The 19,860-nt window shown below is 39.0% G+C and overlaps 1 pseudogene; it reads right to left on the bottom strand.

Annotated features, from left to right (window-relative positions):
* Nucleotides 1–15,059: 15,059 nt before the first annotated feature.
* On the bottom strand, nucleotides 15,060–17,819 carry LOC148018696 (putative pre-mRNA-splicing factor ATP-dependent RNA helicase DEAH5; annotated as a pseudogene).
* Nucleotides 17,820–19,860: the final 2,041 nt, after the last annotated feature.

Below are 19,860 nucleotides of genomic sequence, written 5' to 3'. Positions count from 1 at the left end.
TTCACTAAAATTATTTCTAATTTTAGTGATCTATATCTCAATTGCCATAAAGGTGGACTTTTTGATATAAGACTATTATGAAGCACAATTATGTTGCTCTATCTAAGGTATCACATAAACACTTTTTTGTTTGTTAGGACAATTTAGGTTGATGGTCCACTTTGCACATATGAATGCGGTGAACGAACATGTTATCTCCTCTACTATCCTTCTTTTGTAGGAAGGATATTTGCCAATTCTATATTTTTTCATAAGCCTTTTGGCATCATGAAATGCTATAAAGCTACTTCTTTAAATGTTTACCTTCTTCCTCACACTTTTGGTGATAAAAATCATATTATCAATTTGTTTTTTCCCCTTGACAATGTTTGATAGCTAAAGCCCTAGCTTCTTTTAACTAGTTTTACTTGATGGCTTTCTATTTTGCTTTAGCCATTGATATCTAGAGTAGCCTTATTCATGGATGGACAAGTGAGTAAGTGAGAAGTAAATAGGTTTGTAAGGTAGCAAGGAAGTGTTTTGTTAAAGTCTTCTTGGACATACCATCTCTTTTTACAATTTATTGTTTACCATTACAAGGAAAGTCCATGCTATCACTACCTTTTTCATGACCCTCCTCCATTAGGAGCAAGGGAATGATGTTTTAACAATGGTGTGTTGGGAGCAGGTAATGACTTTTTGAGGTCTTAAATGTTTCCTATAGTTATTGTAAACCTCAATTAGAAATAGTATGTTGTTTTATAATTCAAAGATGAGGATCTACATTGTGTTTGAAGTCCAAGGTGTCTACTGTGCTTGTTTCAAAGATTATTTAGCTCCTCCAACCTTTGGAAGTGGTTAAGATCATTGAGTGTGGTATGGGCAAGAATCTTAGTGGATAGTAGATTGATGTTCTTGAATTGCATTGGATTTGTTTTTTTAGGTTGATAGTAGTATTGAATCATAATTATGTTTAATGGTAAGGGGTCTAGTCTCTTGTGTCTCCTCACACTCAAGCTACTATTAGGAAGAGAAGCAAGATGTGTACCGAGGAAACTATACTTTTACGGCAAGCTTGATCTCTTCTTTCAGCACATTAAATTTGGTTCTAGGGTTTTACATCTTACTCTAATCGTAAGACAATTAATTTTTAAGTTGTGTCTATAGTTGTCGAACTTGATGGTCACTTAGAGCAACCTCAGTTCTAGTAAGGTGCTCTCATAAACCAAAGCCACATATTTATGAACACAATAGTGACCAATAAAGCAACACCATGATTTTAATCCCCACAAGAAATGTGTAAGGTGGCTGAGATTGCAAGGGGAAAGTTAGAGGCATGTTAGAGGTAGAGGTAGTATTTTAGAGTGTACACAACAAGAGGTTGTTAATATTGGAAAAACATGGAGATTGTTTTTAAGTAGTTTTCCTAGAAAGTATTATCATGAGGCCTTAAAGGCAAATTTATAATATTATTAAGACTTGAACAAGACTATTTTGGAGTAGGAGCTCAGAATGCAAGTATCATCTAATTGGCGGTAACACACATCCATCTTTAGTTTAACAATGGAGTGTATTTTTTTATCATGGTTATATACTCTATTGACATCTTGATAATTATTGTGAATGAACAAAAATATTGCTAAGACATGGAGGCTACCCAAAATCTTCTTTTTGAATGTAGTAGGATAGTTTCTAATTAAAATAAGCAATTTTTATGTCATGGAATATAATATGCGTATTCTCTTGAATTGCACATACACATGCCTCTCTTTTGTATGATGTTACAAAGAAGAAAACATGTTATCCATACACATATATTGAGAAGATAGTATTTCAAAAGCTCGAAGGAGTGACACTATTTGTCATTAAGGCAGATGCTTGTGAGTTTTGCATTGATGCAAAGTCAATGAGGAAGGCACTTATGGCTTTTAAAAGTAGTTATCTCTAGAGGAAAGAAATGCCATTTTTGAAAGGATTAATGACATCCTAGATGTTTAGATGGTAGAAATCTTGGTAATATACACACTATGCCTAATATTAAATGAAACATGTTTGTAATGATGTCATGTCTAAAGAGAACAAACACAAAGGTGGCAAATATTGAAAAGGTTGATGACATTGATCATGAAGATAATGTAAAACATTTCAAAGAGATTGTAGGACATTGGAATCATTCAGACCCATGCTCAGCTTCTGAGAATGAGGATAAGCCCTATTTATCCAAGTTGGAACATCATGGATAGAATGCCTTTGAAATACTAGCTGATTTTATGAGTAATGGGGTGCCTTAGGCATTGGTAGAAAAAGTTCAATTGAAGTAGGATGAGCCTCAAAGCTGATTTTCATTTTGTGAGTATATGAAGATTCGCAATTGGGATGTTTTTAGGTCCTACAACAAACAACATCACATCTAGTGTGTCTTGCATGAGAATGAATGGGATATGTTGCATGTTGTTAAGCACAAATGTCATTGTAAAGTAGGTAGAACTCTTGAGTGACATGGGTTCAAATTGTTCTATGCTAGGGCCACTAAAAATATGTTACTTTGGTGTCCTCATGGTTATTCATGAAATTTTTTATCCCATTGACATCAAGATGATGTGCTTGGCCATTTTTTAATGATTGAAATCTACGATTGAAGGTGAAGCTTGATGTTTGGTTGGGTTACATGCACAAATGATGCTTCGCATTGATGTGACTGATGGGATTGTGCAAAAAGTAAGCATGTCCTTTTGTAGAATAGGCTTACTCATGGATATGCTATGAAATATTAAGTGGAAAAGTATGGAGGAGGAGATCATATCTATAAATTCATAGAATAGTATGAGCCTAGGGACCTTACATCAAATTCAAGTAAAGCACAAGCCTTCTACTTAGAAGATAAAGGGAAAATTCTAATTAGAAGCCTAAATACAATGAAGAAATTTCATTTCTCAATGGTAGAATGTGTTCTTACAATGCACTTTGTTGAAGCCAAATATGGGGACAATCTCATTGTACAACCAATTAGTATAGTGCAAGACGAATGAGGGAGCATAAAAGATTATGTGGTTGAGGTGCAAAGTATTTACAAGAGAATCCCACTCATAGAAAGGATGAGCTAAAAAGAAATAACAAAGCCTTCACATAAAGCATGTAAGCCCAAAGGTTTTATGAATATTAGTTAACAAATCATCCTTATACTTTATCTAATATCACTAATGTATCAAATGAGGCAATTCAAAGTTATGATCTCTTCAAAGATAGAAATAAAGATCACAAGGAAATAGGAACTCACAACTTCTAGCCAAGACAAAATAGCAAAGACCTTGATGCAACATAAGAACTCATTTCTACCTAAAAGTAAAACTACTAATGGAGATTGCAAAGCTCATGGAAGCCATAAAGTAGGCAAAAGCTTTGACAGCAACCCTCCCACGAATATAATCAACCACAAAACCAAGGACAAAGCACACAAAATCTATGTGTATGGCTCTGCCATTAATCTCAAAAACTGAAAAGAAACCATAAATCTTCAACTTAATAATGAACAAATTCGTTATCTTCATCATCTTCATGCATAGCTTCAACCATTTTGCAAGAACAAAGGGAAAAGAAATTTTTGCACAAAAGACAGAGGAGAGAGAACAAATTTTTGGCACCACCAAAAAAGAGAATATGCGATTGGATAAGAGAGGGAAGGGAAAGAGGCACATAACCACTCGTGCACTCCACCCCACCTCTTCCCCAAAAAGCACACCCCTTCGTATTTTTATTATTTATTTGAAACTTTGATACATTTGATATTATAAGGCCTTCGGCCTTTAATTTTAAGTATTCCTATCCTTCACAAATGCATGCACATAACACTTTTGTGTATACACACGTATTTATGATGGATGTGCATGTGGATGTGGATGTGGCCCCCTCATGTAAGTGTGTATTTTAGTGATTTTGTAACAATGTAAATGTTATCCCCTTTACAAAAGATGAAATTATGATATATCCATGGACATTTTTGTGCCTTGTTTTTATGCTTCTTTGGGTGTCATCAAAGAGTAATCCCTACTGACCAGTGGGATATACTGGATAGGGGGAGGAGCGTGAGGTGCCATTCAGATGGTAAACACACACACCACAACACAGACAGTCACAAAGAATGCATGCAAAACAACCAAAGGACTATAAAAAAGAAATCAATCCAAAAAGAAGGACACTCATACAGACATAGACGTAACTAACCCAAGTACCACCCCAGACAATACACAGCCTAGAAAAATTTCGGCATGACCTCTACACATATGCGACCGAAAGCTTCATGCGATGCAACATGCAAGCACCCAAATCCCCGTATCAGGCAAGAAAGAAAAAACTACACACCGTACCCGTAATAGTAACACATGGACAAATCAGACTACCATAAAAATGGACATGAAGACTAGACCATAACTTGGACCATCAGTGTCAACTAATAGACTTTTACGTGCCCATCCCACGAAGCATGTTCATTAAAAAAGGGGGAAAAGAAGTGCAGTGAGGGGAAATTAGGTTAATGAAGGGTTCATTTTAATAAATTATTAACAATGGGTGACATTTTATTAGGTGATAAACCTTAATAAGAAAACGACGGTTCCTTCTTAAAATTTTAATTACAAATTATTAAGTTGAAACGATGCGCTAGCGCAACCCGGACTACGATGCCCAAACTGGGTCTCTAAATGCAAATTCATTAATTAAAAATAAAGAGTGATGTGTGGAGCGCTTTTTTTCCAGCGCGTACTATTGTGACAGCTGGTTCATTTTTATTATAAATTAAAGTGTCTCCTAAGCGCACGTAGCGCGTGCAAAGTGAACGGCTGGTTGATTGTTAAAATTATGAAATGGTGTGTTTAGCCCGAATGCACGTGGAAAATGTGGGTGAATAAATAATTAATTTTAACAATTAATTTGTGATTAAGAAAAAAATAAAAATAAATAAAGCACATAAAATAAATACTTGGAAGAGGTGTGTATGCAATGGCCTGAAGGCGCACGAAAGAGTCCCCCAAAAGCAATGAATCCAATCAAAGAAAAGTAAAGACCACTGACTGAACAACAAAGACAACACCTTAGTGGATGTGTCGATTATTATTATTATTATTTTAATTTTATTATGATTTATTAATATTTTTTGTTTTTGGTTTTGAATTTTATATTTTGTGTGTTTGATATTTTAGGGATATTATGTGTGGGGGTTGGAGTTATGTATGTGTTTCTGGATTTGTTTTTAATAAATTGTATGTGATTGTTTTTTTTTTTCAAAAGGAATAATAATGAAATATGGATATGTGAGTAAGGAAAAATAAAATTGCAGCCAGTGAGGAAATATCCACAATTTATGTTAGGAAAATAAGATTTGGATTTTTATGTTTAATCTATTTTGTTTGTTTGTTTTTTTAAAAAAGATTAGTGCCGTGTATGAAAATATTTTAAAGTGAAAAATGAATGGAAAAAGGTTAAGGGGTGGGTGGAATTTTCTAAAATTTAATTTGTATTTTTTAACTAATTTTAAATGATTTTTTTTGCTTTGTAAAGTAATTTTGAAGAAATTATCAAAGATTTATTTATCTGTAATTTTGGTGGTGGAAATTTCCACCTAACCAATTTCCAAAAAATTACAAAAATCTAAGGGAAATTTTAGAAATTTTTTTGAGTGGAAATGAATTTATAAATTTATTAAATCAATTAAATAAGGAAAATCAGGTTAGTTTGGTAAGTAGGATTAAATTAAGTCAGCTAAGTCCTGTTAGTTTGGATAAATCATGTAAGTCAGACTAAGTCAAGTCAGGTTAGTCAAAGGGAACTAGGTTAGTTTGGGTTAGTCAAAGTCAGGTAAGTAATCTAAGTCAAGGCAGGTCAGGTTAGTCTGGTTAGTCTAAGTGAGGTAGGTAGGCTAAGTCAAGTCTGTGGGGACTAACCTAAGGGGGGTTAGTTTAACTAGGCTAAAGTTAGTTTAACTAGGTTAGGGTTAGTTAACCTAAGTAGGGTTAACCTAACTAGGGTAGGGTTAGGTAACCTAAGTAGGGTTAACCTAACAAGGGTAGGGTTAGGTAACCTAAGTAGGGCTAACCTAACTAACTTGGGGTTAACCTAACTAACTTGGGTTAACCTAACTAACTTGGATTAACCTAACTAACTTAAAGTTAATCTAACTAAACTAAAGTTAATCAACTTAAATAGGGTTAGTTAACTAACTAAGGTTAGTCTAACTAACCTGTTAGTCATAGTGAGGAGGAGGAGGAGGAGGAGCAGGAGGAGGAGGAGGGAGAGGGGGAGGAGGAGGAGGGGGGAAGATGGCGGCGAGGGCAGCGGCGCGCTCTGTGGGGTGGCGCGGGCGGCACTGCAGCTCGGAACGGCGGGCGATTGGGCTTCAACCGCCGGCGGCGGGGCACTTCAGCCCGAAACGGCGGCGGGGGTGCCGTTGAGGGGCGGCGCGAGGGGAAGGAGGCCGGGAGGAGACAGCCAGTGTGGGCAGTGCGAGGGGAAGGAGGCCGGGAGGAGATGGCCGCGCCGAGGGGGGGGAGGAGTGGGAGGAGGGTGGAGGGAGGAGGGGGAAGGAGGAGGAATGGGGGAAGGTAGAGGGAGGAGGTGAGAGGGTGGGGATAGAGGAGGAGGAGGAATGGGGGGAAAGGTAGAGGGAGGGGGTGAGAGGGTGAATGGGGGAGGGTCAGGGAGAGAGAAAGAGGGGTAGGAGAGAGAAAGAAGAAGAAGAAGAAGAAGAAGAAAGAGAAGAAGAAAGAGAGAGGGGGGGAGGGGTGGTTGGTTGGGACACAGGGGGAGGTGCCCGTTGGGTTGGGGTGTGTTAAATTTTTTTTAAAAAAATAAATTTAATTAATTAATAAATAAATGAATTAAGGGAGAAAGAAAAGAGAGGGAAAGGTGGCATGCCCCCGTCCCGCGTGCATGCGTAGGGCGGGGGTAAAAAAATTTGCGGTGGTGGGACCCGACGGGGCAAGGACGTCGACACGCAAGTCGCGGACGCGACGGGGGCATCTCGAGATACGGAAAAATGAAAACGCATGCGTTCATGCGCAAGGCGAGGCACGCGAGAACACGAAAAAACAAAGAAAAATTAATAACTCAGAAATCGTTCATCGAAACGAAAATCCGTAAAAAGGAAAAATGGGCCAAGAGAGAGGGAAAAATGATGAAAAAGTAAGACGGGGTGTCCAGAGGAAAAGGAGGGCGTTCACATGGGAAAAATGCAAAAAAAAGGCCCGAGAACACATACGGGGATTAATATCGGAAAATCTGCTCGTCAGAATGCAGGGCGAAAAGAAGGAAAAAGTTGTAGAAGAATATGGCCAACATCCTATCACATCAAAACACAGTTCCAATTGAGATAGGACATGCTCACATGGGAAAAATGGAAAAATGGCACACAAAAACGAGGTCGGAAATTAATAACAAAAAATCTATTCACCGAAAAAGAGGGTAGAAAAAAGAAAAAATGTGCAAGGGAAGGGGTTGCACAAGGCTATCACATCAAAACTGAGTTCCGGGGGAATTAGGAGGGGTTCACATGCAAAAAACACGAAAAATAGACCCGAAAACACAAGGAAAAAGTAATAACAAAAAATATGGCAGGCAAAATAGGGGGAAGAAAGAAGAAAAAATGTGAGGAAAGGGGGACGGAACATGGCCGTCACATCAAGCAGGAATTCCAATGAAAATACGACATGTTCACATGGAAAAATATAAAAAAGATGCACAAAAATGGCCCCGAGAACCCGGAAAAATTAATAACGGAGGAACCGTGCATCGGAATGATTGGGAGGAAAAAGGAAAAGTGGCAGGGGAAAGGTATAGGTTAGGGCTATCACGTCAGATCGCCGTTCCAAAGCAATAAAGGCGCGTGCATATGGATAATCGACCAATTTACGGGAATGACTTCAAAAAGTAGTAACTTGAAAACCGTCTGACGGAACAGGGGTTGATAAAAAGGAAAAATAGGCAGTTCAAAGGGACGAACAGGGCTGTAGATTGGATTGGGATTTCAATGAATGTAAGATCCGTTCACATGAAATAAGCGCAAAACCAAGAACAAGGGCAAACGGTCACAGAACAACCCCTAGGACAGGGTGAAATAAAACGTAAGGATGGGGAAGGTACCCCATCAGGGTAGCATGAAATCATGGCATAGATGCATGATTAGAACAACGTGTGTGCACGGGGGTATGCAACATGGACGCGTAGGGACGCGTCCCCACACTTAAGATCTTAACAGGAAGGGTAACCCAAACATCAAGGACATGGTACCTCACATCAAACCAACCACAATGTCCCCACACTTAAAACATGACCAGCATTGAGAAATAAAATGTGTAGGGTTAGAAAAACTTGGCCCATATTGCCGAGGAGGAATGTCGACTATCGAGATTACGTTTGGTATCGTCGTCGGCTGCAGGAGGTAACAAGGTGTCTTCAAAGCACACATTCTTTAGCCATCATGATAGGGACCACGCGGCAACACCCAGGGAGGTAGTTGGTTGAAAGAATCATAGAAAATTCGTCGATGACGAGGGATATTACACTCAACTCACGATCACTCAAATGGAATGAAAGAGTAGTCACTCACCCCATGACTAATATCACTCGAGGAAATCAAAATGAAACCTAGAGCTCACACCCTGGTAAGAAGAATCGCCTGTTAAGAAGGGTAGTCGGATTGATATTGTAGAGACATCCCACCAAGGGAGGTGGCTTCAAATTACCTGCTGAAGAGGTTCTGCTGGTGAGTCAGCTATCCTGAACTGTGGGGTGTTACCACCTTTTCTACAGTCAGCTTCTCGCCCAAGGGTGTTTCCACCTTTTCTTGGAACAAGGCCTGAATGTACAGCGAATTAAATCAATGCAAGCTCAAAATATTGTTGCAGGATTGCCTAAATTCAAGGTTGCAGAAATGCATAAGGTATGTGAAGCCCGTCAATTTGGAAAACAGACAAGGAAACCATTTCCTAGACATGTTCAAGAGAGTAAGAAGCCATTGGAATTAATCCACTCTGATGTGTGGACTACTAAAGCTGCATCTCTTGGAGGCTATTATTATTTTGTCACTTTTATTGATGACTATAGTAGAAAAGTTTGGGTGTATTTTATGAAAAAGAAAAGTGAAGTTTTTGGGCATTTCAAAACTCTTAAAGCTATGGTTGAAAAAGAAACATGCCTGCAAATAAAATGCCTAACGTCAGATGGAGGGGGAGAGTACCTCTCAAATGAGTTTGCAAGGTTCCTGCAAGAGCATGGCATAAAGCAGCAATATTCATGCAGTCATATCCCACAACAAAATGGAATTATAGAAAGGAAAAACAGGCATATTGGAGAGGTATCTTGTGCCATGCTGAATGAAAAAGACTTGCCAGATTTTTACTGGGCTGAAGAAGTTGCTACAACAGTCTACATAATGAACAGGACTCCCACTACAGCAATATATGGGATGACTCTAGAGGAGAGGTATACTGGTAGGAAACCAGATATTTCTCATTTGAAGATTTTTGGTTGCATTGCCTATGTTCATGTGCCAGATGAGTTGAGATCCAAGTTGGATCCAAAAGCTGAGAAGTGCATCTTTATTGGTTACTCTCTGTAGCAAAAAGGGTATAGATGCTATAATCCTTCTACTCGTAAGTTTATAGTGAGCAGAGATGTTGTTTTTGATGAGATGAGTAGCTGGTATAAACCAGTAAATGTGATTGATAATGTAGATGCACAAAATGGTAATGCTGCACAGAATTCACAGCAGCAGTCACAAGATATTAGTGGACCTGGAGCGTCCTCTAGTAGTGGTTCAGATTCTTCGCCATGGACAGGCACATTGAGATCAGGAGAATCTTCTCAAAGCAATGCAGATAGTGGTATGCAGGTATCACGAAAAGGAAAAGAGAAGGTAGATCAGCCCATGTTTGATGTGAATGCCCGTCACTCTTATGTGGATGGTGAATCCAGTGGCTCAGAACAGAGCATTGATGATGAGTTGGGTATTACTTCTATTATTACACCAGGAGTAATGAAGACCAGGGATGTTTTGAGAGCATCTGGGAGTGAACCTACTTTGCGCAGGTCTACCAGAGCTAGGTATCCTGTGGACAGGCTGAAATATGATGGATTTACAGCCATTTACTATGCTTATATGGTCAAAGTGATACAGGAACTAGAACCCACTTCTTTTGAGCAAGCCATGGGAAAAGAAAAATGGGAGAAAGCCATGGATGAAAAAATGGATGCCTTGGAAGTGAATGCTACATGGGAATTGGTACCTTTATCTAAAGGTAAGAATGCAATTGGTTGTAAGTGGGTTTATAAGGTGAAGCACAATGCAGATGGTTCTGTGAACAGATACAAGGCAAGATTAGTAGTCATGGGGTATGCACAAACATATGGCATTGATTATGAAGAAACATTCAGTCCGATTGCAAGGATGGCAACCATAAGAGCAGTCATTGCTTTGTCTGCATCAAAGGGATGGTCTTTACATCAGATGGATGTAAAGAATACCTTCTTGCATGGTGATTTGCAAGAAGAGGTCTATATGGAGAAGCCACCAGGTTATGTGTATGCTGTTCATCCTGAGTTCGTTTGTAGGTTGAAGAAAGCCTTGTATGGCTTGAAGCAAGCACCTAGAGCATGGTCTGACAAGATAGGACAGTACCTTGTCACTATTGGCTTTCAGATTTCCAAGGTAGATTTCTCACTTTATGTGAGAAAAACAGAGAAAGGTATTATGCTACTTGTCATTTATGTTGATGATTTGATTATGACAGGTGACAGTGATGAAGATATCCTTCATGTGAAAATGCTATTGAAGCAGAAGTTTGAGATGAAGGATTTGGGAGAGCTGCGTTATTTCTTGGGCATTGAGGTGATTAGATCACCAAGTGGGATATGGCTATTGCAGAGGCAATATGGATTGGACATGTTGTCCAAATATGGGATGACAGGCTGTAAGCCTATTTCAGTTCCTTTGGAGCAGAATGTGAAGCTGAGCGCAGATGCAGGTAAGCTTCTGGAAGACCCTACTATGTACAGACGCATAGTAGGAAGTTTGATTTATAAGACTATTACCAGGCCAGATTTGAGCTATGCTGCTGGATTGGTAAGTCAGTTTATGCAGGCTCCAAGGAAACCGCATTTGGATGCAGCTAGACGCATACTCAGGTATGTGAAGTCCACATTGCAGTATGGACTACTTTATGAGACTGAGGTTCAGATACAGTTGTATGGATACACTGATGTTGATTGGGCTGGTAGTATTTCTGATAGACGATCTACCAGTGGATATGTGTTCTCTTTTGGGAGTGCTGCAGTCACTTGGAGCAGTAAGAAACAGCCTACAGTTGCCTTGTCGAGCACAGAGGCTGAGTACAGGGGTGCATCAATGGCTGCATGTGAGGTAGCTTGGTTGCATAAGCTACTTTATGATATGCATCAGCCTACAGATGGGCCAGTTGTCATTTATTGTGACAACATGAGCAGTATACACTTGGCAAATAACCCAGTCTATCATGCTAGAACAAAGCACATTGAGGTGCATTATCACTATGTGCGGGAGAGGGTTTTACTAGGTCTTATTGATCTAGTTTATGTCAGTACAGAGGATCAGGTAGCTGACATATTCACGAAGGCATTGGGCGCAGAGAAGCTGCGCAAGTTTAGAGACCTGCTTGGTGTGCAGGAATTGGGATTGAGCTCAAGGGGGAGTGTTGAGATATCGAGCTCCACTCGTGATATGCCAGGGTGACCGTTGTGCATTTATATCGCCGACTTATTAGTTGCAGATGCGGTTGGTACACCACTCAAGAATAATAGCTAGATGACAGCTATCCTTATCTACTCTAGTTCATAGCTCAGTTAGTATGCCACCTTAGTTAGTTGAGTTCGGGTTGAGACCCATATATAGGGTTCTTCTATTTCTATGTACTAGTGTTCTTTTGGCTTACACAACTAAGAAGAGGAAAACTGTTTTCAGTCTCCACCTTTGTGTGTATTCCCCCATTGTGCAAGCAAGAAAGCTACAAGTGAGACTCCTTCCTTCTCTCCCACAATCTTGACAGAATTCTGCTACATGAAGATTAAGGTCTTCATTGTACTCTCCCTTAAAAACTGGCAATGGGACTACATTTGCTGGCCTGCCATCAATATTTCCAGGACAAATCTGACTAGGAAGGGGACCTTGAGTCACCATGGGGGCTTCTGTAAAGAGTGCTTTTAAGGCATCAAAGGAGGCTTCTGTTGCGATTTCGTTCTCAGCTTTGATTTTTGCCTTCTCTCTTCTCATGTACCTCTGGACTCGTTCTAACGCTTGCCTCTTTATTGCATCATTCATCAGGGGGTTGGCTTCAACCAGTTGGTCTGGACTCAACAGGATAGTATCAGAGAGGGCTTCAGTCTCTGAGGGATTCTATGGCCAACATCTCCTCTACTTCCTTCTTTTCAACATCTTTGAATTCAGCTTTCAACCCACTACAGAGGGGAAGATATTCTGTTCTGAAAGTATCAAAACTCATTCTTCTTAGGATTGTTGTTGCATCATTATAATAATGCCAGCTTCTGAGGGTTTCAACAGTGTATGTTGTGAAAAACACTCTGTCTACCAACTTCTAGTGGGTTGCTAATTGAACAAATAGAAGATTATCAGTGCACCAAGAATCCCACGTATCTTGTTGTTGAGCATCCACGAACAAATTCCAACTCTTTCCCTTCTTGTCTTCGTGAACCTCTACAGACCATGACTCCTGAAGCTTCTTCACAATCTCCCACTTGATGATGTCTGGAAACTTCTCAATGAATGCCAAATCTTCCATGGATGGTCATTCTCTCTGTTTCTGCTCTTCAATTTGTTCCCAAACAGTTTGCCACTAAGATGCAAGTTTTTGCTGCTTCAACAGGAAGAGGAAACAGTCCACCACATAGAGCATGCATCATGATGGTGATATGTTTCCGCCATTGTGGGATGAACTTCTTGTGGAAAGTGGCTTTGATAATGAGAAACTCCAACTCTTCAGTGGAAGAAGGAACTTTACAAACATCCATTGAATTCTTCTCTTCTTGGCAATGCCATTTCCTTCATTTTCAGCCTCTTCTGATACTTGTTGATGGCAAGTTTCCCCGGCTACGCACCAAAAACATGGAGCCCCAAGAGGAACACCAAGGAAAAGGGAATTATCTTACAAGAAAATCTATATTGTAACATCAACAAGCTTTTATTTCATTCTTTTGATCATCAAAACAAAGAAAACAGCAATTCTTCACGGAACATCATAGTAGATTTCTCCCACAGATTTGATAGAATCAACCATAATCTTCAACATCTTCACAAAATTCTTGAATAGAACAAAGAACACAAGGAATACACCATCTTTGAATGGAAATCAATCACATAGTATTCATCTTCAATGTCTCCATAGTTCTCTCTCTCAATCTCTCATATACAGTTACACTGTTTTGATAAAATTGACTATCGCTGACTCTCGCTCTCTCTCTCCATCAATAGTACATCATATCCTCACTACAATGCTCTCATAATAACCCTCAATAATCCTTCTTAGGTCGTGGTTGCACCTTCCAAGAGGTATGTCTGATATGAAGAGTCAGCAGAGCCACTACAGTGTCTTTTCACAGCTCACTACTATCATTGTCACTTAGTCTTCTCTTCAGCCTTCAGCCCAATCCAAGTCATCAGTACTAAAAATAAAGTTTAATTCACTAGGCTCTAATTAAGGTAGGTTCAAACTAGGCATAAACAAAAAAGAAAAATCCAATCGATAAAGGGTCGCCTTGCCAATGTGGTGAGCGAATAGACTTTCAGTGTGTTAATGGCCTAAAATGATAGGTTGGCCAACCTTAAATATGAAGCTTTCATGCATTTAGGAAGCTTGGAAAAAGAACATGCAAAGCAATTAATTGTGTTGTTATCCAAAGAGAGCATGGAAATAGAGTAAATTAGACGTTGGGTTTCACTTCTAAAGGTCATTGTTAAACTGCTACACGTGCATTTACTGCCCCTTGGCAAGCCATCCTACAAATCCCAACCATTTACAACTAATTTAAACTGCTCTAATCATCCTAGGATTAGCCAAATGTGTGTTTTGCTACCTTTATCCTTCCTATATTGTTGTCATCTTTTTCAAATATCATCAAATGTATCAGATTTCTACTATTGGTACATTTGGTATATGTTTAAGGTTACTCCAACAATAGAATGAAAGTGACCTCCATCAGCAAACACAAGGGTTGGAGCAATAGACAATAGCTAGAGTACTATCAACATCAATTGGGTAACCTAGAACAATAGCCAATGCCTCTCAGGATGGGCAATAGGCTACTAGATGTGTATGAATGCTAGGTGGTTTGCTTGATGGAGAAACACAACATGAGGGGGCTAGAAACAAGATGCTTGATTGGGGGCAAATTGTAGGCAACTCGACAAAGGGTGTCTGATGATGAACATGTAAAGGAAGCTCCAAAAATCATGTCACCAGGACTACATGGATAGCAAAGTCAACACTCCAAGAAGCACCAAGAGTTCCAGTATCCAATTAAAGAGGGGTATAAACAATAGTGAGCATGGATAGGGCTAATGTTATTTGGCTAGAATGATGGAGTGAAGGGTGGAACGCACTAACAAGTGAGACTATAAAAGAGAATAGATAGCACACTTGTACCTACATACAACATCATTGGTCACAAACAAGATCTGTTATGATAATGCATGAAAGAATTATTAGAACTACCTAGCAGATCATACCACAATACATGGTTATCAATTAATTTACAAGAGTCATAATACAACACAAAAGTGTGAATTCCAACCTAAGAGGTCGATGAAGCTTGAACTAAGGCCACAAATTTGAAGAAGATCCACTGAAATGTAGCAACAAAAATAGCACAATTTTTTGAGTAGAAGGGAACTAATGTAGGTCTACACGCTCCTTGTAGCTTAATAATATTAGACATCTTATTAGTGGAAACGATGAAGATTGAGGCAAGACTCTAGCTAGATAAGAAAGCGGTGCTCCTCTTGAGATTGAGAGAGAGCTATAGTGGTGCTTAAAGTTTCTTTGTAGCTACTGCCAAGTATGATTATCTCCAAGGCCCATAACCTTCATGTGTAAATTTCTCATATCAAGGTTGATTTTTTGAATATCTGGCACAATTGTTAATTGCATCTCATTTCTATATGCACTTTTTGTGTAGAGTTATTAGCACTTTCCCAGTCCAATACTACCAACTCTTCTTGCATGTTGTTTTGTAGATGCTTAAGAAATGTGTGTAATGACGAGGGTGTCTAAACTAAGCTTGGGATTGTAGATGTTCTGTTTTGCAAATCGTGAGTTAACTATGCAATAAATACAATTAATTGTCAAAGAGGCTTTAGCAATGTTGGTGGCTACTAACACTTTTCTTGAAGTTGGAGGAGTTGGCTCAAAATTTCATATATGTATCTTCCTGAGGAGGACACTATATAGACAAGGAGAATGATTAGCTTAGGAATGTTTGGGCCAAACCCTTTCATCCTTTCATAGAGAATTTGGCAGGCTATGCCAATTTCTTCCTAACCAATACAATATTTGTGAGTTTGGGAATCTCCCAATTCCCATTTTTTAAATACTAAAAAGGTGGCACCTAGATAACATGCCCATAAGTTTCTCAAAACCATATGATGTGACCTATCATTGGAAAGTGCTTGAAAAATGGAATCTATTGAGCTATAGAGCACTCGATTTGGAGTTATAGTGTTCAAGTTATGAAAAATCCAAAGATTTGACCACGTGTCCCAAACTTATGGAAATTCTCATATTCCCCAATATGGTGTTAACCACTCAAGAACAACAATAAATCTCCCTCTAGATCAATGAAGGATCTGCATGATTATGATTAAGATAGCATCCAAATAGTTACTCTCATGTTGCTCTGTATATATCTCCACAAAAAAGCATCCTACCTCAAATAAATATGTTGTAGTTCAAAAAATAATCTGAAAACTTTTCAGCATCTAGTGTTGTTGATGTAATAATTAGACACAAGTCGGGTCACCAACAAACCAACCCTTTTAACAGCACAAACCACACATCAGTATGTATCATCTTTTCATGTGCCTCATCAAGCATGATCACAAAATAAGCTGAAAGATTTTCATCAACAAGTACCTCTTTCAAGAGTGTATAATTTGTCATGTACTTTATTACTATCTTAGGTCTTATACAATCCAACATTTCAGCATCCATTATTGCTAATGTAACAATTGGATGCAAGTCAAGTCACCAAATAACTAATCCTTTTAATAGCCCAAACAACACATCAATATATATCGTCCTTTCATGTGCCTTATCAAGCATGATAATAGAATAAGCTGAAAGATTTTTTATCAACAAGTACCTCTCCCGAGAGCATATCATCTATCATGTACTTTATTACAATATCAGGTCCCGTACAATCCTTAAGCCTAATCGCATATGCTACCTCCTCCCCCAGTCTACAACCAAAATCCTCGACTACTCTTGGCAACAAACATTGTTGCAATAGTTGAACATATAGCTTGAAAACATTTTAGCATCTAATGTTGCTAATGTAACAATTAAATGTTAAAAACTTTTCAGCATCTGATGTTGTTGATACAACAATTAGATGTAAGTCAGGTTACTCACTAACCAACACAAGTCAAGTCGCTGACTACTTTGTGATGTACTACCAAATCACAGAGTGTAGTATCTACTTCAAAACTTGAACACATCTACCATCAACAACATCAAATTTTTCACCAAGAATGCATCCTACTACCATAGTTCATTGTCAATAGCAAAATCGGCTGAGGAACCCGAGACAGAAGAGCCTTGATGTAGTGCTTTGCTAAAAATGAACCTTGCAGTGCTCAGTTCTTACTATAAGAACATTTTCCATGTTCAAGTATATGAGCACAGTTAGCATCTCTAGCCATTATGTTTTGCTTCTCTATCTTAGATATGAGAGCTCTAGCTCTATGGCAATCATTACAGATGTGGATATTCATAGCAATAGTTATAGTTGACCCTTCCTATGTGTTGATCAAGGCACAAAAATTACAAACTTTTCACTGTGCCCATAAAGCACATTCTTATTCATGTCATCGGATATGTTTTCTCAAACCAACAAACCCAAGCTCAGAGAATAACCTTGTCGTGACATCTTTTATGTAAGATCTTGTAGCTTCTCCTAAATGTATTTGCTTTGTGGGTGCTTTTTTCCCCGACTAAAAAGGAATGAGTTTTTTCTTTGGCATCAATCCACCAACAACATTTGGCTTCTTCCAAGCCTTATTTGCAAATTGCATGACTTAAATCTCCCGTGCATCCTCTTGCATCCCAGCTGTTGCATAAATATTAGTCATATAGATGTAGGTTGAAGTAATAATTTTATCTATCTAAAAGATATGATCAAAAGCCAATACATTTGACCCTCATCTAGTAGATGCATGCATTGAGCATGCAAACAAAGGTACTTGGATTTGGAGACACGCCCTTAGATTGCATCTATTCAAAATATTTTTTTTAAAAAAATTATTTTTTGAGTCGAGTGCCTAATTAGGCTCAAAGGTGGAACCCTATGCCACTAGCTTATGATTTCACTACTTCCTTCAGGAATAAGTTCCTTGGAAGACTCTGCTTACCACCCAAATGATGAAGTGTGGGTAGGCACCTAGCACCTCGGTTCAGGGGTCCAAGTGGACTCTCACCAACTAAAGCTGCCAATCCCGCGCGGATTCCCTTAAAGGGATGCCATACCCCAAGGTTGGGCGTTGGCTTGAAGGTGGTGTTCAAAACTATCAAACACATTTGCACTACAGGCATGACTTGCATACCCTACAATTAGTGCATTCGAAGAGACCACATCTCGCAAAGAAAGTTCATCGAACACTTCATGTGCTTTTGTAAATGTGCCACACTTGGCATATGTATCCACTAAGGCATTGCCAAGCACAACATTTCCCTCCAACAACCCTAACCTAACAAGCTCTTCATGAATTTCTTCACCCTTTTCAATGGCTCCTATGTCAGTACATAATTTCAAGGTGCTCAAGAAGGTGACTACATTAGGAATATCATCCTCCCATTGTAGCTTGTCAAAAAATTTGAATGCTTCCTTACCTTGCCATGTTGTGCATATCCTACAATAAGTGAACTTCAAGAGACAATATCCCTAACAAGAAGTTCATACAATACTCCCTCTCTTTTTGCAGATGCACCACAATTGGCATACATATTCACCATAGAATAGCTAGGCACACAAAACACCCCAGTCTATTTATCTCATCATGAATTTATTCACCCTTTACAACTGCTCCTACATCTGCACATGCTTTCAAGGCACAAGTTAATGAGACTGTAGTGGGATAGTGCGTCTCATGTCACATCTTATTGAGACATTTCAATGCCTCCTTCTTTTGGCCATGCACTGCATACCCTGCAATTACTGCACCTCAAGATGCTACATTAGAGATAGGAAGCTCATCCAAGTCCTCTTATGCTTTTGCAAAACATTTTTATATTGTTTGCCACTCCCGAAGTTCTCCTCTCTTTTGCCAAGGCAGACTAAGTCATCTCAATCCTTTGCAAAGAGCCATCTAGATTTTTAAGTTTTCGCAATCTTTACAAGGGACGTATCAACAGAGTACCAGGTTTGTCCTCTCAAACATGTGGGATCCTCCTCATTTAGCTCTCTCTGAAGTTCCTCTTTAGCACCTTCATCTTGATAAAGCATTCTGCCACCATCTAGGTCATAGTTGAAATAATCCCTCACATCCAAAACCCCATATGCAATGATCTATTTAGAAGGAAGTTGATTGAAATTGGAAGGATTTGCCTCTTCATCCAAACTACTCCTTTTCATGGGAAAGAGATATTTTCCTTTAAGTTTCCTCATGGAAAAGCTAAGTTTCTTCCCAATCATAGAAACAACCTTCACCCAAATTTCTTGATCTCATTTGACCACATCTCTTGCATTAGCCTCTTGGTTTAATAGTATGCCTTTAGCATTGTAGCCCAATATACCATATCATGAGATTATATATTGTCACATTTTCCACCCTTCTATTATGGATCCACACTTTCCACAAATTACCACAAAATGTTGGCTACAAAAGGAACACTTGCTAGCCCTAATTTTCAAATATTTTAAACATAAATCTCCTTACCAAATTCTAAGGCTGCTAAAGTGTCACATGCCTTCAGACACATAACAAATGTACCTGGATCCGTAGCTACACCTTTGAGCTACATACATTTGAAACAATTGAGTGCTTCCTCACTACGTCGATGTTCCACATATCCAGTAATAAGTGCAATCCATGCAGTTGCATTCATGATTGGTAGCTTGTCAAGCACATGTTGCACTTCCACCTAACCACTGCATTTACCATACATATCCACTATTGTGCTGCCCACATAAGGCTCTCATTTAAAACCTTATCTAAGGACTTTAGCAAGAATTGTTTGACCCATTTTTGAGGTTTTTATGGTGCCATAGGCTTCAAAGAGAGATTGAATGTGGAAGCATTAGCAAACACTCCCTACTCTTGCATCCGTTCAAAGCACTGTATAACCAACTCAGCATCGTGCCTCTCATAATGAATCTTAAACATTGTAGCCCATGATGATACAATGCCTTGAAGATGCAATTTCTCAAACAATTTATAAACTTTTTCCATGGAACCACACCTTCCATACATGTCTATTAACATATTGCCAACATTTGCAGCACATGTCCACAAGTTTGCTAGCCGCAAACAAAACCCCTTCCAAACCCCTCAAAATAATCATAGCATGTATCTCTTTTTCTAAAGTAGATTGACTAGCAACCTAGCTCAATGTAAGACTCAGGGGTGTTGGCTAA

The sequence above is a fragment of the Lygodium microphyllum genome, chromosome 20 (assembly GCF_053477565.2).
Source record: "Lygodium microphyllum isolate KBCC chromosome 20, Lygodium_microphyllum_v1.1.10, whole genome shotgun sequence".
Classification (NCBI taxonomy): domain Eukaryota; kingdom Viridiplantae; phylum Streptophyta; class Polypodiopsida; order Schizaeales; family Lygodiaceae; genus Lygodium; species Lygodium microphyllum.
This window is presented reverse-complemented; position numbering and strand designations above follow the sequence as displayed.